The following is a 23,218-nucleotide window of genomic DNA, read 5'->3' on the forward strand; positions in this document are numbered from 1 at the left end:
CCCCCCGTCTCTCTCTGAAGAGCCCATACACCATCTGGGAAAAAAAAAAAAACTAAACTAAAAAACTGTGTAATGATCAAATCATAGCAATAAGCATGTCAACCTTAAATATTTATCACTATTTTGTATTGTAAACATTCAAAACCCACTCTTCTATTTTGAAGTACATTGAACTGTGTCCAACTATCATTACTCTATAATTCATCCTACTTATATACCAGCATTTTTTATGTTTTAATCAAATTCTCCCTGCTTCCTATTTCTGTATTCCTCCACACCCACGAGTTCTAATATGCACTGTTACACTCTCTACTTCCATGGTTTAAACTTTTTAGGTTTTATTAATGAGTCTTGCAGTGTCTACTTTATTTCACTTATCATTATTTTCTCCAAGTTCATCTATGTTGCTTCAGATGACTGGACCTCATCCTTTTATATGTCTGAATAATATTCCATTGTGTATATATACCCTATTTTCTTTATGCATTTATTTTCTTGGGCACTTAGTAGCTTCCACATCTTGGTTATTGTGAGCAGTGCTGTAATAACCATAGAGTGCAAAAATTTCTTCACTGTCCTCATTTCATTTCCCTTAGGTGTGTATCTAATAGTAGGATTACTGGAGGTATATTTTTGTTTTTTGGAGAAATTTCTATATTTTTTTCCATACCATCTATTCTAATTTACATTCCCACCAATATTGTATGAGAGTTCTCTCTCCACAAAGATACTAGCAATTGCTATTTTTTGCTTTTTGATAAAAGCACTTCTAACTGGGGTGAGGTGATAACTTATTGTGATTTTGATTTGCATTTTCCTGACGATTTGTGATGCTGAGCATTTTTTCCTGAGCTTGATGGCCATTTGTATGTCAACATTTAAGAACTGTCTGTTCAGATCAACTATCTATTTTTAAATAGATGATGTATTATTTTTTGGGTGAACTGTTTGAGTTACTTATAGATTCTGGTTATTATCCCATGTCAGATATATACTGTTTGTGAGTAATTTCTCCCATTCTGTAGGTTGTCTTTATACACTGTTGATCATTTCCTTTGCTGTGCAGAAGTATTTTGGTTTAATGTAACCCCATTTGTCTATTTTCACTGTAGTTGCCCAAGCTTTTAAAGTATTATTTTAAAAATATTTGCCTAGACCAATGTCCTGAAGAATTTCCTCTGTGTTTTCTAATTTTATAATATTGGGTTTTACATTTAAGTCTTTAATCCATTTTGAATTAATTTTTTAAAATGGTGAAAGATAGGGGTCTAGATTTATTCTTTAGCATTTGGACATATTATTATCCCATCAATATTTACTGACATACAGTGTCCTCTTTCTCCATGGAATGTCCTTGGGAACTTCGCCAATAATTAGTTATATGTTTATAAATTTATTTCTGGGTTCTCTCTTTCATTCTGTTGGTCTAGATATCTAATTTTGTCCTGGTACCAAGCAGTTTAATTATTATGAACTTGTAATATAGTTTGACATCAGATAGAGCAATTCCTCCAACTTTATACTTTTTGCACAGGTTTGCTTTGGCTATTTGGGAAAAGAATAATATTAAAACCTAGAATACGTGTTTTTAATACTCATCTTCTTCCTTTTTTTATCATGTATATATATATAAAATATCAGCTTAAGTATGGTCATATTCTTTAGAATGCTACTTACGATAAATACTATATATTAATATTTAGAAATACACTATTTGCATGGGGCTGGCAATGACATGGTGGTTGGAGCACTACACTCCCACATGGCCAATTGAGGCTCGAGTCCTGGACTTGGCAGCTTGAAAATCACTTTGACTGCATATGTGTACATGCCCAAAATCCCAAGAGGAGAATGGAGCAGAAGTGATTACAGTGTGTCTCTGGTAGGGAATGATTTTTCACTTTCTCTCTCTCACTGTCTCTGTCTCTTTTTGGTAAGCACACACGCTCTATGGCAAAAACCATAAAGAAAACACACTATTCTCTAAATTTGTTTGACCATTATGTAAAACACAAAAATGTATAAAAAATCAAAAATATGATCCAGCAATTCTATTACATAGTATATATCCAAAGGAGATGAAGTCAGTACATTGAGATATCTGCATTCCTATATTTACAGCAGCACTATCCACAATAGTTAAAACACAAAAGCAGCCTGTACATTCATTGACACATGAATGGGTTAAAAAAAAAAGGTGGTGTTATACATACAACAGAATACTGTGCGTCTTTAAAATGAAGGATTTCTTGCTATTTGTGACAGCATAGATTAAGCTAGGGGAACTTATGTTAAGTAAAATAACCCAGGGACAAAAAGACAAATACCATATAATCTCACTTATATGCAGAATCCAAAAAAGTTGATCTTATGAAACTAAAAAACAGAATTGTAGTTCCCAGAGTCTGAGGCAGTTGGGTGGAGGAATGGAGTTGAGGAAATATTGGTTAAAGGATATAATATATCAGTTGGGTGAGAAAAATAAATTCAAGAATTCTACTGAACAACATGGCCATTATAGTTAATAACAATATATTGTATTTTTTAACAATACTAAGAGAGTATATCTGTTTTCACTACAAAAGTGATAACTAAGGATCCGTTCCAGCAACAGGCTTTGCCGTGCAGAGAGTCACTGATGACTGGAAGACTGCTGCAGAGACCTGTGGCTCATCCCCTCCCCACTTGCCTTTCACCTCTCAGGTGTGTTAATGGGGACTTTGAGAAGACCTTGCCCTGTTCCTCATGTCATTGGGACATTCGTGTCAGTGATGGTCCTGGCTGCACTGAGTGGCAGAGAGACTGAGCTGCAGAGGTACTGTGTGCTCATCTTATCTCACACCTCTGAATTCTGACTTCAACATTTTCTGAAGCACAATGTGCACCTCACAGTCCCTTCTGCCTTTCTCAATTAAAGATCAGAAGCTCAGTCCCAGGCACACCTGTTCTCTAGAAACTTGGAAGATTTTGAGTCATCCAAGTCCAGTGACAACAGTGCAGTTGCTGGTAAGCATCAGGGAGGTAGAGCAGAAGAGAGATTGCCAATCACCTATTCCCACACATCTTTGAATCCTCAGAATTAACTCCAATTTAGGAAGAAGTGTATAAATCACCAGATGACCAGAAACCATTGCAGAGGAACAAGAATTATGACTAACTAGAAACCATCACAGAGGCATAAGAATTATGAGCAACCAACAAAAAAACATTTCTCCTCCAAGGGGAAACATCAATTCCTAATCATCCACAGATAACACAACAGAACTCGCAGAAATGTCAAATAAACAATTCAGAATATTTATAGAGACAAAACTAAATGAGATGCAAGAGAAAAGAGACAATGTGCTCCAGGAGATGAAGAAGTCCTTTCACCATTTGAAAGAAGAGTAACTGGCAGGTGGTGTGGTGGTTAAGGGTGCTGGACACTCACATGGTCTACCACACTTTGATAGTTGTCTTTCTGACAATTTGCTTTCTCATTCTACCTGTCCCCATCTGTCACTCTCTAGTCAAAATTAAAAATAAAAGTAAGCATATAAGTATATAATGTTAAATAAAATAACTCTTTAATAAAAATAATTGTTCTTTGAAAGAAGAAACAGACACCATAAAAAAGAATCAAATGAAATTATTAGATATGAAGACTGTAACACAAGAAATTAAAACCTCCCTCAAAAGAATTAAAAGCAGATTAGCTCACACAGAAGATCGAATCTTGGATGCAGAAGACAAAACCAGTGACCTAGAAAGAAATTATCAAAAAGACTGAGAAAATAAGTAAGAAAAATGAGGACAATATAAGAAAAAGACTAGATACCATTAAGCACCCAGACATCCAGATAACTGGTATCCCAGAAGGTGAAGAAAATAATAAAGGCACTTATAATCTATTCCATGAACTCCTGGAAGAAACCTAAAGAGGCACTTTCCAAACTAGAGAGGCACTCAAAGATTCAGACCCAAGAAATACAAATGACCCCAAATAGAATCAACCCAAAAAGATCTTCAAAGTACATCATAGCCAGGTTGGCCAAAACCACAGACAAAGACAAGAAATTAAAACTGGCGAGAGAGAAACATCAAGTTACTTACAAAGGCTGTCCTATCAGGTTAACATTGTACCTATTGTCAGCAACAAGGCAGGCAAGGAAAGAATGGGAAAATATATTCAAAGTGTTAAATAAAAAACCATTTCAACTGAGATTACTATACCCGGCAAGATTATCCATCATCTGGGAAAAAGAGATAAAAACATTCTCAGATAAACAAAATCTGAAAGAATTTACCAACTCCAGGCCAAATCTTCAAGAACTGAAGGGAGTCTACACCAGGAAAACCAAAGTGAGACACATGTAAGAGAACAAAAGACAACCAAGAATGGCTCACTTAGTGATAGGAACAGGTCTGGAAATATCTATAATAATGTTGAATATTAATAGATTAAATTCTGATGAAGAGACACAGACTGGCCGATTGGATAAAAATCATAAACACTCTATATGTTGTCTATAAGAAAGACACTTTAAGGATAAAGACATACATAGACAAAAAGTTAAGGGATTAAAAAAAGTATTCCATGCAAACAGAAATCAAAAAAGGGCTGCAGTCACTACACTGATTTCAGACAAAACAGACTTTAAGACAAAAACTGTAAGAAGAGACAAAGAAGGGCATTGTATAGTAGTAAAAGGGCTAATTCATCAAGAAGATATAACACTTATAAATATCTATGCACCCAACTCAGGAGCACCTAAATACATGGAGGAAAGATTGCTAGAGCTAAAAGAAGAGATAGGTTGCAACACTATAATTGTTGGGCATCTCAGCACCCCATTATCTCCTTTAGGTAGATCTTCTAGACAAAAAATAAGCAGAGATATAGGACCTAAATGATACTGTAAATCAAATGGACTTGACAGACAGCTATAGAATTTTCCACCCTAGGACCACAAAATACTCATTTTTCTCACACCCACATGGAACGTTTTCAAAGACTGACCATTCGATGGGGCACAAATCAAGCCCTAGTCTTTCTCCAGCAAGCACAATGCTCTATGGCAGAAATCTTTAAAAAAAAATACACTATTCTATTTCAAAGTAACAAATTTAAGCCATGGCATATGTTTTGATTTTGCCAGTGAAGAAAATCAGGCACCTTAATGAGTGATGCTTTATTTAGTTGTTTTTAGGGTCTACTGCAAAGTACTCAAGTATGTAGACTCTGTAATCTGTTTTAGTGTGAAACTTGCAGCCAGTTATTTAAACTCTCTGTGCCCAGTTTCTTCATCGGTAAAGTAGGGGTAGTAAATAGTATTCACTTCAGATAAAAAAGAATATGACACATATTGGGAACTCTGTAATACTAGTGATGAAATAGTAGCTACAGGCTCTAAGTTTACATAAGGAACAACGACCTATTTGAGGCCATTTGGGGTGTGGTTTAGGGTGACTAGTTTTCCTGGTTTGCCAGTAATTGAGCTGTTTTACCTGAGGCAGGACTTTCAGTGAGTTTCATGGACCAACAACAAAGTGTATGATGAATCATGACAAATCTAATTTGAGGTACCTGAGAGTAATACATTTTAGATCTTATATTTTGATTAGTTAACAGTGTGTTAGTGTTTTCTATATCCAAAAAGCAAAAAGTCAGAGAATAGTAAATACCTCCTCAAGCACACCTGAATTAGTTATAAGGAAAGTCTGTCTGCCTTTTAAGTCATGTTGTGTGTAGACTTCTAATTCTATCACTTCCTAAAATACATTTAAAAAGACCAGAATTTAACACCTGCATTTTAACAGATGCTTAAATAATGACAACAGAAGTTGGGCCAGCCAGTGGCAATGGTTAAGGTGGCTGGATTCCACATGGCTGACTCTAGTTCAACTATCAGACCCATAGCCTTGAGAAGCATGCTGTGTGTGTGTGTGTATGTGTGTGTGTGTGTACACCCAAAGTTCTGAAAGGAGAAACTTTAGAGGAGAAGGGTTTTCAGTGTGACCATCTCCCATGCTGGGTGCTTCCTCTCTCCCCCTTCCCTTTTCCCTCTTTCTCTCTTCCTCTCCTCTCTCTCTCTCTCTCTCTCTCTGTGTCTCCCTCCCTCTGTAAATTAAAGAGAAAATAGTTAAAAGTCAGAGAAAGACCACTGGTATCATTAGAGATATGCTAAGTATATCACAGAAGGTATACAACAAGAAACATACTAAATTAAATGCCTAAATTCTGGCATTCTTCTTTTTCTCCTACTCTTCCTATATAAGGGCTACATATATTTTGAATGCTTTACTAATATGGTACACTTTGAGCCTTAATATGGTGTCTAACAAATATGCTAGGTTCTAAACCATTGTCAAATATTTAAAACTGAATATTTTTTATATTTTACTTTTTCTCCTTAAAAATAAGTATATATTGTAAATTTATTAATTTAAAGAGGATTGGAAAGTTCCTTTGTTAGTTGTCACACAGATGAATTTTCAGATAGACATTTATTCAATCTAACATCCCTTGTGCACTCTTCACAAATGTAGCTTTGGGACATGACATGGCCAGTTTCCTGAGCTCACACTTCACTAGTGACTCATTTATTACCAATTTTTGTAAAGTTGATATGGAAAAGGCAGCTAGTGTATTAGGAACTGTTCCAGTAAATCATTATCCAACTGTCTGAGAGTAATGATCCATAGTTTTTGTTTTGCTTTTAGAGAGTTTTTGGTATAGGGTGCGTGCGCTCACCAGAAAGAGAGAGACAGACAGAGAGATAGAAAGCAAGAAATCACCCCCCAGGAGGGGTTGGTGGCCATGCTGCAATTCGTTTTCCTCCATTCTCCTCTCTGGATCTTGGACACACATGCACACATGCCCAATGTGAGTTTTAAGCCTCTGGGTCCAAGACTTGAACCACAGTTGACTAAATGGGAGTCCAGCGACAAAGCCATTACATCAACTGCTGGTCTCCACAATTCATAATTTTAAATAGATGTATCTGTCATGGATTTTATTAGCTTCAGGTTGTATGTGTCATCTGTTGGTTTGGGGTATAGAAATTGGTATGGGCAAATATTTTTCTCAAAATGTATTTTTTAAAAGACATGCAATTCCCTAGACCTTAATTTTGTTCCCAAAATTCAGAATCAAACGCTTTTGTGTTTTAAATACAGCATTCATCTATCATGTTTTCACTTCTGACTCCAGAGTCCACCCGAGATGTTTAGAAACTCTAGAGGATGGGACCAGCAGTTAGCTTAATGGCTATGTCGCTGGACTCCCATGTAGTCAACCACGGTTCACGTCCTGGACCCAGGGGCTTAAAACTCACGCAGGGCACGTGTGTGTGCGTGCCCAGGATCCCGAGAGGACAACGGAGGAGAAGGGATTGCAGCGTTGCCATCCCCCTGGGGGGTGATTTCTCACTTTCTGTCTGTTTCTGTCTGGCGAGCGCACACGCCCGATGGCAAAAACCTCTCCAAATAAAAAAAAAGAAACTCTGGAGGATTATTTGCCCTACATCACTCCCTAGCTGCCTCTGAGCATGTGTTTGATGGGGAGTTCCTGTGGAGAAATTGGAAAGTCCTAAAGTATTGAGAAAACCATAAGTGAATCTGTTCCCATCAAATCAAGAGAGTGAGTGATTGGCTAATGTATATTACCATCAACTTAATAGATCTGAGAACGTTTACAGTGCAAGTACAGATGTGCTAACTTGAAATAAATTTAGAAAATAAAGTAGAAAGAGGAGAAAAGCTATCTTAAATGATCCTACTCAAGGAAATATATCACACAAACCTTAGTTCTGAGCTTCCTAGCTCACAAGAGAAAAAGAGAAACATTACAATTATTTCACTTTAATCATTTAGAGCACTGACTCCACATAGTTACTCACAGAAGCAGGTTAAGGTAGCCAGGACTGCTCAGCTCTGAGTCAATCAAAGCCGTTCCACACACACCTGTTTTCTTTATTGGGCTAATTTATACACTTTGATCACCATCTATAAGCCTTTGATTTTGTTGTTACTGTTACTGTTTTGATTTTAATTTAATAAGTGATTTCTATCATTTGAAGGATTATATACAGCAGATTCAGTGTAGGAGCTATTTTTTTTTTTCTAGCTCAGTATTCTGAAAGTAATTTTCAAGCTATGCAATAGGAAAAAAAACCAAAACATTTTTTTAAAGAAAATGCAGAGGCATGTGTCATAACTTAAATCTAGTTCCAAAAGATGTTAACTCTCATTTGGTTTATGGCATGACATTAAAGTGTGATCATGTAAAATAACTTCAAATGGGGTGGTATTGATATGATACAGATGTATAGTTTCTTTTTTGTTTGTTGTTCTTTGAGTTCTTTTTAAATTTTTTTTAACAAAAACTTTACTAAGTTCATTCAGAAAACATTGGTAAAATAAATTTCAGTTGCAATTTCACATGTATCAAAAATACTGATTATATATATATACATATATGTATATATGTATGTACATCTATGTAACAATAACACATATATAAATTAGCAATAAACTACAATTTCACAGAAGATTGTAAACATTTTGCACACTAGGCAGTCCTTTCTTTTAGGCAAAATGTTCTTTTGATGACAGATAAATGAACTGAAACATACTATTGTGAACTAGTTCAGAAAATACAAAAAAAAAGGTTTTGATTTGTTTTCTCTTGTAAATAAAAGTTTATCATCAATAATCTTTTTTTCTTTTTTTTTCACACCCACCATCCATCACCCACTCTACCAACCACTTTCCTCCCTTCTTTTCACTAGCATCCACACTGATCCTCTCCATAATCATATCTTCAGATCTCTCAACCTCTGCCGTAAAGTTCATAATCACATCTTCAGATCTCTCAACCTCTGCCGTAAAGTGCACTCAGAACAAATTAAGTAGAGATAAGCAATAAGTATCTTTTAAAGTCCGGCTCACTTCCCTCAACATTAAATCTTCTATATTCATCCATTTTGAGTCAAATGATAGTATCTCATTGTTTCTTATAACTGTGTAATAGTCCATGGTGTGTGTGTGTATATATGTGTGTGTGTGTGTGTGTGTGCGTATGTGTGTGTGTGTTTTGCACCACAGTTTTTCAACCAATAATGCTGCGTTTTTTTTAAATTTTATATTATTTATTTTTTATTTTTATTATCATCATAATCTTCTTTATATTACATTGGAATACATAGAACTTGACAGTGTATTACATTGCTTTTTCAAAAGGGAATGCCATGCATGTCAGTCAATACTGAGACATTAATCTCCCCACTTCATCATTCAATATCTTTTCAATGTTTTTCCCAATCATTACTATTATTATTCAAATTATTATTTTTTTAAACAGTCAATCACTATTTCTCATTTTGCTTATAAAAAGACTTTGCCCATCATGAAATACTTCTCAGACCAATCCAGTTGAGAATACTATACATGTCATCATCAACAGGTAGTAAGCTGTATCTGTTTCCCACTGACATCCTGCCTATTTGTTCTCTTGCTATCTTTCTCTATCATCTTCTCTTCACCTCCCCCCCATTCCCCACTGTCTTATTCTCATTAAATACTTTCACTGCTTTTATGTCCTCCAATTATTTGCTCTCTACAATAGAGTGCAGATAGTCGGTATATATTAAGTGGGTACATACAATATCTTTCTATCATAACCTGGCTTACTTCACTCAGCAATAGATCCTCCATATTTGACCATTTTCTATCGAATGCCAGCATCTTGTTATTTTTTATGGCTGAGTAGTATTCCATAGAGTATATATGGAATACTATATAATTTTCCAATCCATTCATCAGTTTGTGGACATTTAGGTTGATTCCATGTCTTAGCAATTGTGAATAATGCTGCAATAAACATTGATGTGCAAGCCTTTTCTGAACCCATTCATCATTTTTTGGAGATTTAGGTTGGTTTCATGTTTTAGCAATTATAAATAATGCTGCAATAAACAAATCTGTGCAGTTTTCTTTCCAATTGAGTGTTTTCTTATCCTTTGGGTAGATACCAAGAAATGGGATTGCTGAGTCATATGGAAATTCTATTTGTAGGTTTTTGAGATATCTTCATATTGTTTTTGAACCCATTCATCATTTTTTGGAGATTTAGGTTGGTTTCATGTTTTAGCAATTATAAATAATGCTGCAATAAACAAATCTGTGCAGTTTTCTTTCCAATTGAGTGTTTTCTTATCCTTTGGGTAGATACCAAGAAATGGGATTGCTGAGTCATATGGAAATTCTATTTGTAGGTTTTTGAGATATCTTCATATTGTTTTCCAGAGAGGCTGAGCTAATTTACATTTCCACCACCAGTGTAAGAGAGTTATCTTTTCACCACAGCCTCACTAACACTTACTGTTCTTTATTTATTGACCTTAACCCTTCTAATTGGGGTTAAATGATAAAGCATTGTAGTATTAATTTACATTCCCTTTATAATAGAGATTTAGAACATTTTCTCATATGGCTCCTAGTCATTCATAAGTCTTCCTTGGAGAGTTGTCTGTTGAATTTATTCACCCATTTTTGATTGGATTATTTCTTTTTATTTATTTATTTTTTAAATGGGCGAGCCACTCGAGCTCCCTGTATATTCTAGATATCCTTATCTAAGGAATAATTTGAAAATATTTTGTCCCATTCTGAGAGTGGTCTTTTCTCTTTACTTACAGTTGTTTTGCTGTGAGGAAGCTTTTTAGCTTGGTGTAATTACACTTGTCTATTTTAGGGACCATTGCCTGTGCTTTGGGGCTCTTATTTAAGAAATATCTGTCAACTCCAATGTCTTCAAAAGTTTCACCTATGTTTTTCTACCAGTAGTTCTGTGGTTAGAGCTTTATATTTAAGTCTTTATTCCATTTTGAGTTAATTCTAATTAATGGTGAGACATAGGGGTCCAGTTTTATTTTTCTGCAGGTGGATATTCTAGGCTTCCGACACCATTTGCCAAAGACACTTGCTTTTCTCCACTGCATTGCCTTATACCCTTTATAAAAAATCAGCAGACTCTATGATTTGGAGTTTATTACTGGATTCTCTATTCTATTCTATTGCAGAAAGAAATTCCATTTACAATAGCTACAGAACAAATAAGATACCTAGGAATATTTCTAACCAAAGAAGTAAAAGATCTTTATAAGGAAAACTAAGAAAACTGGAAAAAATACATTGAGTATAATATAAAAGAACAGAAATACATCCTATGCTCTTGGATCAGAATAAATATAATCAAAATGTCAGTCCTACCCAAATTAGTTTACATATTTAATGCAATTCCTATCCTGTGACTGGAGACATTCTTCACAGAAATAGATTAAAAAATAATAAACATTGTCTAGAATAAAAAAGACCTTGTATTGCCAAAGCAATACTGTGTCAAAATAATAAAGCAGGTAGTATCTTATGCCTGACTTTAAAGTGTACTAGAAAGAAATGAAAATTAAAACAGCATGGTATTAGTGCAAAAATAGATACACAGACCAGATGTTTCATTTCTAGTGACCAAACTATAGCTTATATATTTAATCAGTATAAAGATTTTTTTTTGTTAGTGCACAGATTCATTTTCTTAGTGTATTTATTTATATTTTAAAAGATAATGTATGGGGTGAAATCCAAACTCTACAAAAGGGATATTGAAAGCTGAAGTCTCCCTTCACTGGACCCTAGTCCCTCTTCACACAAATGTTCTTACTAGTTACTCATGTAATCTTCTAGATGCAGGAAGGGAAACACTGGATATATTTCTACTTTGGGGACAAGAAGTATGCATGAATAACTACAGTAATATATGATAGGTGCCAGCTGAATTATTTAAGCAAGTGCTTTAATAGTTTAGAAGGAAGAGAAAGACATTTGGGCTACTTTGCCAAAGGAAGGTGTCACAGAGGAAGTGGTATTTCAGCTAATCTTACAATATGTGAAAAGTGTTGGACATTTAGGGGACTATTTTTAAATTTTTAATTGTTTCATTCCTATGTTGCAAACTAATTGAGAATTGTGGCATTACATTAGATACCTAAATGTCATAAATATGATGAGAAAACAATGGGCTTTATCTCTATAGCAAAACAGCTTGCAATGCTCTTCCCTCTTTACTCCCTTCCCCAGTTTGGTATTGGGACAGCCCATGGAAATAAAATTTAGAACTACAGAGCAGACTAGTCCAGAAATGAAGTTTACCATGGGTCCAGGGAAGATAAACAAGGGGATAGGAAAAGGGTTCCTTAATACTTCATCTAGTTTAAGATATACATCAATAGATTTTATCTATTGTCATCTTTCATCTTTTATTAAGAATAAGAAAGAGGAAGAACAGGAAGTTTGGAGGATTACTCAGATGGTTCTTCTAGAAACATGAGCTGACAGAAAAGTCCTTTCATCCTCATTTAAAAATAAAAACACACCCCAAAAAAAGGAAAAAAACTCCAAATTTACAAAATGTGCAGAGCTCTTAATTAAAAAGAAGTTCTCCCACATCATGAGAAAAAAAAGACACTTCATCATAACTAACTAGTGGTAGTGCTACTGAAAGAAAACATGAACCTAAAGAAAGCATACAGTAAAATCACAGACACAAAGATACACATTCACTAAATTGGAGAAAAGAGAGCTGTTGGCAAACATACCACAACTCTGGGGACGGGGGAGAGAGAGGGAAACTCTAGCTTGTAGTTCTTGATTTCTGTTCTGTAAAAATATCCACTATGAACAATTTCAGGCTATCAAGATAACATAATTGAACATGAAAAGACATGTACACAAATGACTCTCCCATGTTGGGAGAGGAAACACTGAAATTTTCAGTAATGGTTATTGTGAGTTCCAACACAACCCTAGAGGAGGAAACACTGAAATTTTCAGTAATGGTTATAGTATTTTTGGCAATAGAGTTGGAATGGTGCACCTCCATATAGGTCTTTGTTTCAACAAGATGTTTGCTGAGACCACAATGATCTAAGACACTAGGTAGCTGTATTAAGTAGTCACAGTCTTAATTTACTCCAATGCCTCCATTTTTCTCTTTCTTACATTTTGTTTTGAAAAGTACTAGAAATGACCAACTGATTTTTGTTTTCATTGTTATTATTTTAGGTCTGTGCCAAAGGGCATGTATGCTCACCAGAGGGAGACAGAGAGAGAGAAAGTGAGAAGTCACTCCCCAGGGAAGATTGCCATGCCTCAGTTGTTTCTCCTCCATTCTCCTCCTGGGATTTTGGGCACACATGCACACATTCCCAGCATGATTTTCAAGCCACCAGCTCTGGGACTCAAACCATGATCTACCATGTGGGAATCAGTGCCTTAACCACTATGCCACTTACTGGGCCTATTTTTCAGGTTTTCTCTCTGTATATAGACACTCAACATCAAGAGCAGATAAAGAGCAAATTATCTCTACAATGCTCTAAGTATGATTTTCTTCATAACTTGAGAACTAGAAAATAGTCTTTGAGTATCTTACAGAATTGGTATTGTGATAATGAGAGACTTATATCTGAAGAACAACGTGGATTCAATGTGCTTTGCCTGATGTTTATTCTCAGTATTAAACAGTGTACTTGCAGGAAATCCATGAGATTACCGACCATAAAATTGTCAACACTGATAGAGGTTTTCCTTGATCTACTTAAGGCTGCCAGATACTTGGTTTGAATTTGGCTATATGAATAACTAAGGGTAGTTCTTAGAACTCTGAACAATTATTGTCCTTTGTTTCCTATTTCACATCACCAGGAATGATCCCAGGTTCTTAAATATTCACCTCAGATATAATGTAAGAATGAGTGTGTGTGTGTGTGTGTGTGCATGTGCATGCACACTTACATGTATTCCAATATGGATGTTTTTTTCTTACCTTCAGTATCATCTTTTTAAATTCTTTATTATTTCTTTTTTTTTTTGAAAAGGATTTTGCTATAGGGCGCGTTCGCCCACCAACAGACAGTGACAGAGAGACAGAAAGGGAGAAATCACCGCCCCCCCGCCGGGGCATGCCGTAATCCCTTCTCCTCCATTCTCCTCTTCAGATCTTGAGCGTGCACGCACACGTGCCTGGCATGAGTTTTAAGTCACCAGATTTGGACGCCACCGCACCCCGACTACATGGGAGTCCAGCAACACAGCCATTATGCTAATTGCTTGTCCCAATTCTTTTTTTTTTTTTTTTTAGAGGTTTTCACTATAGGGCACGTGTGCTTGCCAGTCAGAGAGAGACATAGAGACAGAAAGCGAGAAATCACCCCCCGGGGGGATGGTCATGCCGCAATCCCTTCTCCTCCATTCTCTTCCCCGGGATCTTGGGCACACATGCACACGCACCCGGCACACACACTCGGCGTGAGTTCTAAGCCACCGGGTCCGGGACAAGGTCTGCGGTCGACTACGTGGGAATACAGTGACATAGCCATTATGCTAACTGCTGGTTCCCCCAATTCTTTATTATTTAAGTCAAAGATTCTTAGAATGAGTTTATGGCGTCCATAGCCCCTATAATTACATGTAAAATTCTCTATATGCACATCTTTCCTTGGGAAAAAGTGCAGTTTTAATAAGTTTTAAAAAGGCTATATGTGCCCCCCAAAACATTGATAACTTCTCCAAAGAAGATATTAAAATGGCCAGAAAACACATGAAAAGATGCTCACATGATTAGTCATTAAGAAAATAAAAATGAAAACCATAAGGAAAGATCACTTTATACCAGTGACGGCTATAATGAAGAACAGCAAATAGCAAATGTTAGCAAGGATATGGGAAAATTGGAACACATATTTATTGCTGGTAGAGATGAAAATGCCAGTTAAAAAACAGTTTGTCAGTTCCCCAAAACGTTAAACACAAAGTAACCATGCAATCCAGCAATTTCCCTTCTAGCTGTCCACTTAAGAGAAATGAAAATTTATATTCACATAAAAATTATACACAATGTTCATAGCAACATATTTCTAAATAGCCAAAAATAGAAGGGCCCCAGTTGTGCATCACTGATGAATGTGGTAAAGCCACACAATGTTATTCAACTCCACGAAGGAATGAAGTGGTGATAGATGCTATGACACATATGAACTTCGAAACTATTATGAGAAATGAAAGTAGATAACCACAAAAGAGCATAGAGTGTGTAAATTTATATGAATTTCCAGAATGGAAAAATCCATAGGCAGGCAGTATATTAGCAGTTTCCAAGAGCTGACAACGGTGAAATGAGTACGGTTTTCACTTACTCATTTATTTTAGGTTAAGTGATAAGGTTCTGGGATTAGACAGTGTCAGTGATTTTATAACCTTTTGAATATACTAAAACCACTGAATTACACACTTTAAAGTGTTACATTTTATAGCACATAGACTTTATTTCAATTTTTTAAAGTATCTGTTTCATAGGGTTATTGGAAGGCTAAATGGAACAAAGTATGTAAGATGCATAGGACCTATATTGGATGAACTCTAGTTTCTATTGTTAAAGAAAATTGAATGGGAAAAATGTCATTTATTGATTTTTGAGAATCTAAAATAATTACAGTTTATATAAAAATATATGTTTTACATACATTTAAAGTATATTTACTTTATAAATGCTAATGTTTTCATACCTTAGCTTTGAAATCAGGATACTTCTTAGAGGATTAATGAATCAAAAGGAAGACAATGGATCTCTTTATCCACATTTTCCTTACTAGCACAACTTGTGCTAATGTGGTACACCGAGTTGTTTGTGCTTCTTGTATTACTACACAAATACCTAGGAAGGACAGGATACTTCAGCCAATGAGTTAGTAAACTAATTGCCAAACTGCCATTATGACTAATATGTTGTTACTAAATGACATAGCACATAAAAAATGTCAATACAATGATGACAGTTTCATGTCATCATTGAGTAAAACGCTTAAAATTATCAGGGCTAAATTATGCCTTTCTATATCTTTTCATAGGTACAATATGTAGTAGTGAGCGTTTTAATTTTAAACAGTAGCTCAGCACATTGTAAATGTAACTTTATAAGAAACATATTTAACTAATTGTTTATATATTTAACTAATTGTTTACACGTGTTCCTGAAAGATGTGCATGCTGCACTAAATGTTTAGTGTGATCTTGTGCCCATGAGAATAAAATACTAATTTGGCTTTGATGACAATTTGACTCCATACAAAAAATAGATAACTTAGGTATGACAGTTTTAGGAAATCCTGTTCTCTATGTTATAAGATTTCTTTCTCTCCCATCCTCCTTCCCTTCCTATTATCCCTTCCTTCATTTTTCTCTTCTCCTTCCTTCTTTCTCCACTTCTCTTTTCCATGAGTAAGAGAGACAGAGAGACAGCATACCCAGGAGGGTCTTAACACTGCTACCTAACCCCAGAACCAGCCAGTCCTAAATCATGAGTATACACAGGCAGCTTACTCAGGGAGTTCTGAGGATCAGAACCTGAAACCTTCCCATGTAGTCTGCCCCACAGAGCACTGTGCCCCACTGTTGTGCTCTATGGATGTGCCACCTGCTGGGTCCTTAAGTTTCGAGATTTTTTTTTTTTTTTTGAGAGGTTTTCGCTATAGGGCACGTGCGCTCACCAGACAGAGAGAGAGACAGAAAGCAAGAAATCACACACCAGGGGGGATGGCCACGCTGCAATCCCTTCTCCTCCATTCTCCTCTTGAAATCTTGGGCACACACGCACACGCACCCGGCGTGAGTTTAAGCCACCAGGTCCAGGATGCGAACCGCGGTCAACTACATGAGAGTCCCCGGGCGCGTGTACGTGCATGCCCAAGATCCCGAGAAGAGAATGGAGGAGAAGGGATTGCAGCATGGCCATCCCCTTTGGGGGTGATTTCTCGCTTTCTGTCTCTCTGTCTCTCTCTGTCTGTCTGGCAAGCACATGCGCCCTATAGCAAAAAAATCTCTCAAAAAAAATATCATTTAAAAGAACATCTTATAAATTCATTAAAGTTTAAGGATGAAGACACCCAATAAATGTTATATAATTTACTGGGCAATATATTGGAAGAGAATGCCAAAGACTAAAATTCAGAGATGACTACAATCGTGAAATGGTTCACAAAGTTTTAACTGATTAAAAAGTAGGGGAAAAATAAAAGCACATCTATTTCTTAAAACAATTTATTTCTTCTAAGTTTCCAAGTTTAACTTTGATTTAGTCTATGACAGGCAGTCCACAACACTGGGAAAAGGAAGACAGAAGGGAGGAACAAGAAAAAAAGGGAGAGAAAGATGAAAGAAAAGAGGAAAAATGGAGAGGTTTTTGCTATAGGGTACGTGCACTGGCCAAAAAGAAAGAGAGAGACAGAAAGTGAGAAATCACCCCCCAGGGGGAAGAATAGTCATGCCATAATCCCTTCTCCTCCATTCTCTTCTCGGGATCTTGGGCATACACGCACACACACCCAGCATGAGTTTAAGCCACCGGGCCTGGGATTCGAACCGCAGTCGACTACATGGGAGTGCAGTGACATTTCAGTACATGGGAGTCCAGCGACATAGCCATTACACCAACTGCTAGTCCTGAGGCTATGTCTTAAGAAACATTAACAACACCTCTATTGGGGCCAGCAGGTGGTGTGGTAGTTAAGATGAGAGAAATGAATACAGAGAGAGGAAAAGTGAAAAATCACCCCTGGGGAGTGTCCATGCCACAATCCCATCTCATGTATTCTCCTCTCAGGATTTTGAGCATGCACGCTATCATTCTGTGTCTCTCTCCAGTGAGTGCACATGCCCTATAGGAAATTAGAAAACAATAATATTAATAAAAAAAAATAGTTTTTTTTTTTTTTTTTTAGGTGTTTGCCATAGGACACATGCACTCACCAGAATGAGAGAAATGAATACAGAGAGAGGAAAAGTGAAAAATCACCCCTGGGGAGTGTCCATGCCACAATCCCATCTCATGTATTCTCCTCTCAGGATTTTGAGCATGCACACACACGTACCTGGCGTAAGTTTCAAATCAGCCAGTCTGGGACTCCAACTGAGGTCAGCCATGTTTGAGTCTAGTGCCTTAACCACCATGCCACCTGTTGGCCCCAAATATTGGGTTGTCGGAAAAGTCATGATTCATTTTTATGTGGTAAAAACAGAAAATATGTCATGACTTTTCTGATGATCCAATAAATAATAATTTTTTTAATAAAAGAAAGAAACATTAATTAATGGCAACTATAAAACAGTTCACAGTTTGATTTTTCCTTTCCAAACTAATGGTCATTGTCTATTTTGGCAGGTTTCTAATAAATGATAATGCTGAACAGAAATGACTCTATTTTCACTAGGACTTAATTAATTATAACATCTATGACTTAAGCTAAATATATAACACACAACTTCCTTTTTCTCTAAATTACTGCTATCCTTAAGATTTGACAAAACCAATTAAGTTTCATGATAGATGAGAAGGTAATAGGTATTTGAACAAATGTTTTTTTCTTGGAACTCAAAATCCCTACAAGGTAAGAGATAAGTTTTTGAGTGACCTGTTGTTCCCCACCTATTGCTTCTCCCAACTGTTAGACCCAGTTGCAGCCATCCTCTGTATACTTGAGTGTTGTTGCATAAGACTCACTCTTTCGCCCTTCTTAAAATTCCCTCTGGGGGCCAGTAGGTGGTGCAGTGGTCAAGGTGTAGACTACCACCTGACTGACTGTGGTTTGAGTCCTGAACTTGGTGGCTTGAAAATCATGCCAGGTACATGTCCCAAATACCAGGACAATGGAGAAAAGATTGCAGTGTGGCCATCTCCTCTAGGGGTGATTTATCACTTTTCCTCTCACTGTTTCTCTCTCTCAAGTGAGTATACAAACCCTATGGTAAAAACCTTTTTAAAAACATTTCCCTATGGGACCAATAGTTGGCGTAATGGCTATGTCACTGGACTCCCATGTAGTCAACCATGATTCGAGTCCCGGACCCAGTGGCTTAAACTCACGCAGGGCACATATGCGTGCATGCCCAAGATCCTGAGAGGAGAATGAAGGAGAAGGGATTGCAGCATGGCCATCCCCCCTGGGGGGTGATTTCTCATTTTCTGTTTCTCTGTCTCTCTCTGTCTTTCTGGTGAGCGCATACACCCTATAGCAAAAACCTCTCTCAAAAAAAAAAAAATTAGCCATTATATTTCTAATTATTAAAATCACAAAAAGTAATAATAATGGTAAAAAACAAAATTTAAGGGAAATCCATTCATTTCACTTATGAGAATAGCACTCAAACCCAAGGATATTTTTGAGGAACTAGAGATTTATAATATCTAATACCTATTGAAGATGCAATGGTTTCTTCTACATTATTTGCCCAAGAGAACCAAGTGCCAGGTATTTTAAGTAGACACAGATGAGAGATGTAACACAGGGAATAAAAAGCTTACAAAATAATTGGAAAGACTAGGGGTCGGGATCTAGGCTAGGCATCCAAGAACGTTTCTAGACCATTATAAAACTAACCTGTCAGTGGAACTACTGCTGCTTCTTCCATCAGAAAAGTGAGGATTCAGAAATCACTACAAAATTATTCAGTTTAAAAGTGCAGCATTGTAGTTACAATTTCATATAGTGGAGCCACCTCTACTGCCACCCAACAGCTTCTGAAACCCAGGAACCCAGAACTTGGATGCAGGGCCCTATCACAGAACTGTTTCCACAAGGTCACTTATCAGAAAACAATGGGAGCAGCAGGAAGATGACCTCCACTTGACTTTTCCCTCCAAATCTCAGCAAATGCATCTAATTGGCTGAACCTAATTTAAATTTGGAACTTTAATGGCACAGGAATCTGGGAAATGCAGTTTTTAGTCTTCCTGTCTTTGCAGTATAGAAATACACACTTTAAAGAAGTGCGGATAGTTGCCAATTGGCCATCTGTACCATACTGAGAATCAAAGATTTGAGAAATTTCTTATCCAAGGTCACAGAACTTGTTAGTGCTAGAGCAACAAACTCGAATTCAAAGATTTGGCTACTTGCCCAGTGCTCTTTCCACTACATCAGTCTACAACACTGATTATTCTCTGAAGACATTTGCCAAAGGAGACATATTTTCAAATCTTGTGCTAATTATATTTTTCACTGAAGCATTAATTCAGGCATCTGTGAATATTGTTACCTTTTAGTCTTATGTCAAACCTAGTTCTTCTTCCAAACTCAGACTTAATCTTATTTTACAGTACTTACAGTTAAACCAACACTGCTAGGGTTTAATACCTTTGAGTATTTTTCTCAGCAGGCTTCTGCTTAATCCATTTAATGTCAGAACAACACAAACCTCCTTATTAAAATGGGGGAAAGGACTTTATTACAGACTGCATTAGTGGCTTGCTTTCTACCGGGTAAAACCTACCAATACCACAATATTTATACCTTATTTTTTTGGTGTGCTTTCTGCTGACCATATACACAAATACATAAAAAGGACATATTTGGGATTTCTTGAATTTTAATCATAAAAATGAAATAAAAGCTTTTCTTTTAGAGAGATTTTTGCTATAGGGCGTGTGCACTCACTAGAGAGACAAAAAATGAGAAATCACTCTCAGGGTGATGGCCACATCACAATCCCTTCTCCTCCATTCTCCTCTCAGGATTTTGGACATGTATGTACACACACCCAGCGTGAGTTTCAAACTGCTAGGTCTGGGACTAGAACTGCAGTCAACCATATGGGAGTCCAGCACCTTAACCACTACACTACCTGTTGGCCCCAAATAGAAGCTCTTTGAAGCAAATATTCCTATATTTGTACTTCAATATTATGAACTATACATATAAGTTATTTGAATAAAATGGGACAAAAATCCGTTTTTAAAAATCTGCCAGGAGGCTCATGTACTTGCTGAGACCCAGAGAGAAAGGAGGAGAAAACACCCCCCTCTCAATGGGGATGGTCACACTGCAATCTCTTCTCCATCTCTACATCCTGTCAGGATGTGGGGCACATAGGCACACACGTCCAGCATGTCTCTCAAGTACCCAGAACTTGAACCCCAGGGTACACCATGAGGGATTTGGCTGCTTTAACCACCAGGCCATGGAGCTGACCAAGAACAAAATTTAATATATCTATAATATCTAATTTATACTGATTAAATAATAACTTTCATTTCAAATGCATTTTAAAGTAATTTTTGGAACAAATTTTTATAAGCACTTTCAAAGATCTAAGAACAAAAGTTCCTAATCTATACAATAATAAAAAATATATTATCAGACACCTTTCTTTTAGACTTCAGTAACAATACTGTTTTGAAATTAAAGGGGCAATAATTTTAATGTAACTACATAAAAGGAGGGCAGATACCATCACTTCAGTTGATTATAATAGATTCATTTTGTCTCTTTTAAAAAAATTGAAATTTGTCAGTGGAAGTGAATCTAGTTTTGTATTAAGTGTATATAGAAAGCAATAAAGAAACAGTAGATGTGGTTGTTAACGATCAAATGAAGGAGAGGATATTACCTGAGCCTTGAATAGGTTAGATTACATCAAAATCATGGATTGTTTTTCTCACCATATTAATGAGAGATATAGACTGTTAAGTTTGTAATATCTGGATACATATGTAAGTCAAAAGAAGCTCTTGGGAACCAGAAGTTAGCGTAATAGCTATGTCGCTGGACTCCCACGTAGTCGACCGCAGTTTGAGTCCCAGACCTGGTGGCTTAAAACTCACGCCAGGCGCGTGTGCATACGTGCCCAAGATCCCAAGAGGAGAATGGAGGAGAAGGGATTGTGGCATGACCATCCCCCCTGGGGTGTGATTTCTTGCTTTCTGTCTCTCTGTCTTTCTCTGTCTGTCTGGCAAGCGCACACGCCCTATACCAAAAATGTCTCTCAAAAACAAAAAAAGAAGCTCTTATATTCACTGTACAAAATAGCAAAGGCTATGATTAACCTAGGATGACATTTTTGGGATTTACTACAAAAAATAATTAATCCTGAGAAAAATCTGAACATTTCTATTTGTTATGGGAATCTACCTTTCATAAAGGACTAACATTTTTGCTTCTGAATGACATTGTATATTATATAAATATACATATATATGTACAAATGTATATGTATACATATTTCCAAAAATCTGTGGAAAATGAATTAAAGTACAAGTTTATTTTGAGCCAAAAACCTTTGAAATCTGTTCATCAGTTTTCATAATAAACATTTTCCATAAGCTTTTTGAAGACCTTTTGTGTGTGTGCTTCAGATATGTAATATGCATGCATACACATTTGAGAAGTAGAGAGATCATATGAGGGGTTTTTTCCTAGCTTTTTACATAGATAATTAAAATCTGAAGTTCAATTTAATGTTTAAATATATTTGGATTAGAAAAATTTTAAATTGTAATAGCATACCATTAATTTTTTTCTTTGAAGAACGGTAAAGTCTGCGCTATTATTTGGTAAGTGGGCAAGATAGTATTACTTTTAAAATACCAGTTACCCTCAATTTATAGTATCCCACAGTATAATAAAGAGCACAAGCTGCAAATCCACAGAAGCTAAAAGAACATATGATAATCATGAATTTATATGTGTGTGTGTATTTTTTTGTTAAAACTTGCTTTAAGTTCATCTGTTATAATTCAATGTCAAATGACTTTAGTAATATTCTTTATTCTTCACTTTATTTTTAAAATGTGCTGGAGGGCAAGTGTACTCACCAGAGAAAGAGAGAGAGGGAAAGTGAGAAAGCACCACCATCACTCCCCATCCCCCCGGCCCCCGCCACCATGGACATAGTAGTAAAACCACAATCCTATCTCCTTCTCAGGAATTTGGGCATGCATGTACCTGCCAGGTCTGGGATTTGAACTGTATAGTTGGCCCTGTGGGATCTAGCAACCTTAACCATCAAGACAGAGGCTGGCCCGGGACCAGCAGTTAGAGTAATGTCTATGTTGCTGGACTCCCACATAGTTGACCGCGGTTCAAGTCCCAGACCCGGCAGCTTAAACTCACGCCAGGCGCGTGTGCGTGCGTGCCCAAGATCCCAAGAGGAGAACAGAGGAGAAGGGATTGTGGCGTGGCCATCCTCCCGGGGGGTGATTTCTTGCTTTCTGTCTCTCTGTCTGTCTGGTGAGCGCACGCGCCCTATAGCAAAAACCTCTCCAAAAAAAAAAGACAGAAGCTGGCCCACTTTTCATTATTCTTTGGGTAAAGAATGAAGTGTAGATGATCCTAGTCATAGTAGCTGAAAA

General features: G+C 36.6%; 1 long non-coding RNA gene across 2 annotated transcripts in view; it reads right to left on the reverse strand.

Annotated features, from left to right (window-relative positions):
• The window catches only part of LOC102492530 (uncharacterized), a 46,884-nt gene that overhangs the window by 12,620 nt on the left and 11,046 nt on the right, over positions 1–23,218 (reverse strand). For both annotated transcript variants that reach the window (XR_001369455.2, XR_001369454.2), the window contains exon 3: positions 15,603–15,751. This is a non-coding gene — a long non-coding RNA (uncharacterized LOC102492530). The remainder of the gene's footprint in view (positions 1–15,602; positions 15,752–23,218) is intronic.

This window comes from Tupaia chinensis, unplaced genomic scaffold (genome assembly GCF_000334495.1).
Source record: "Tupaia chinensis unplaced genomic scaffold, TupChi_1.0 Scaffold143481_1, whole genome shotgun sequence".
NCBI classification, from domain to species: Eukaryota; Metazoa; Chordata; class Mammalia; order Scandentia; family Tupaiidae; genus Tupaia; species Tupaia belangeri.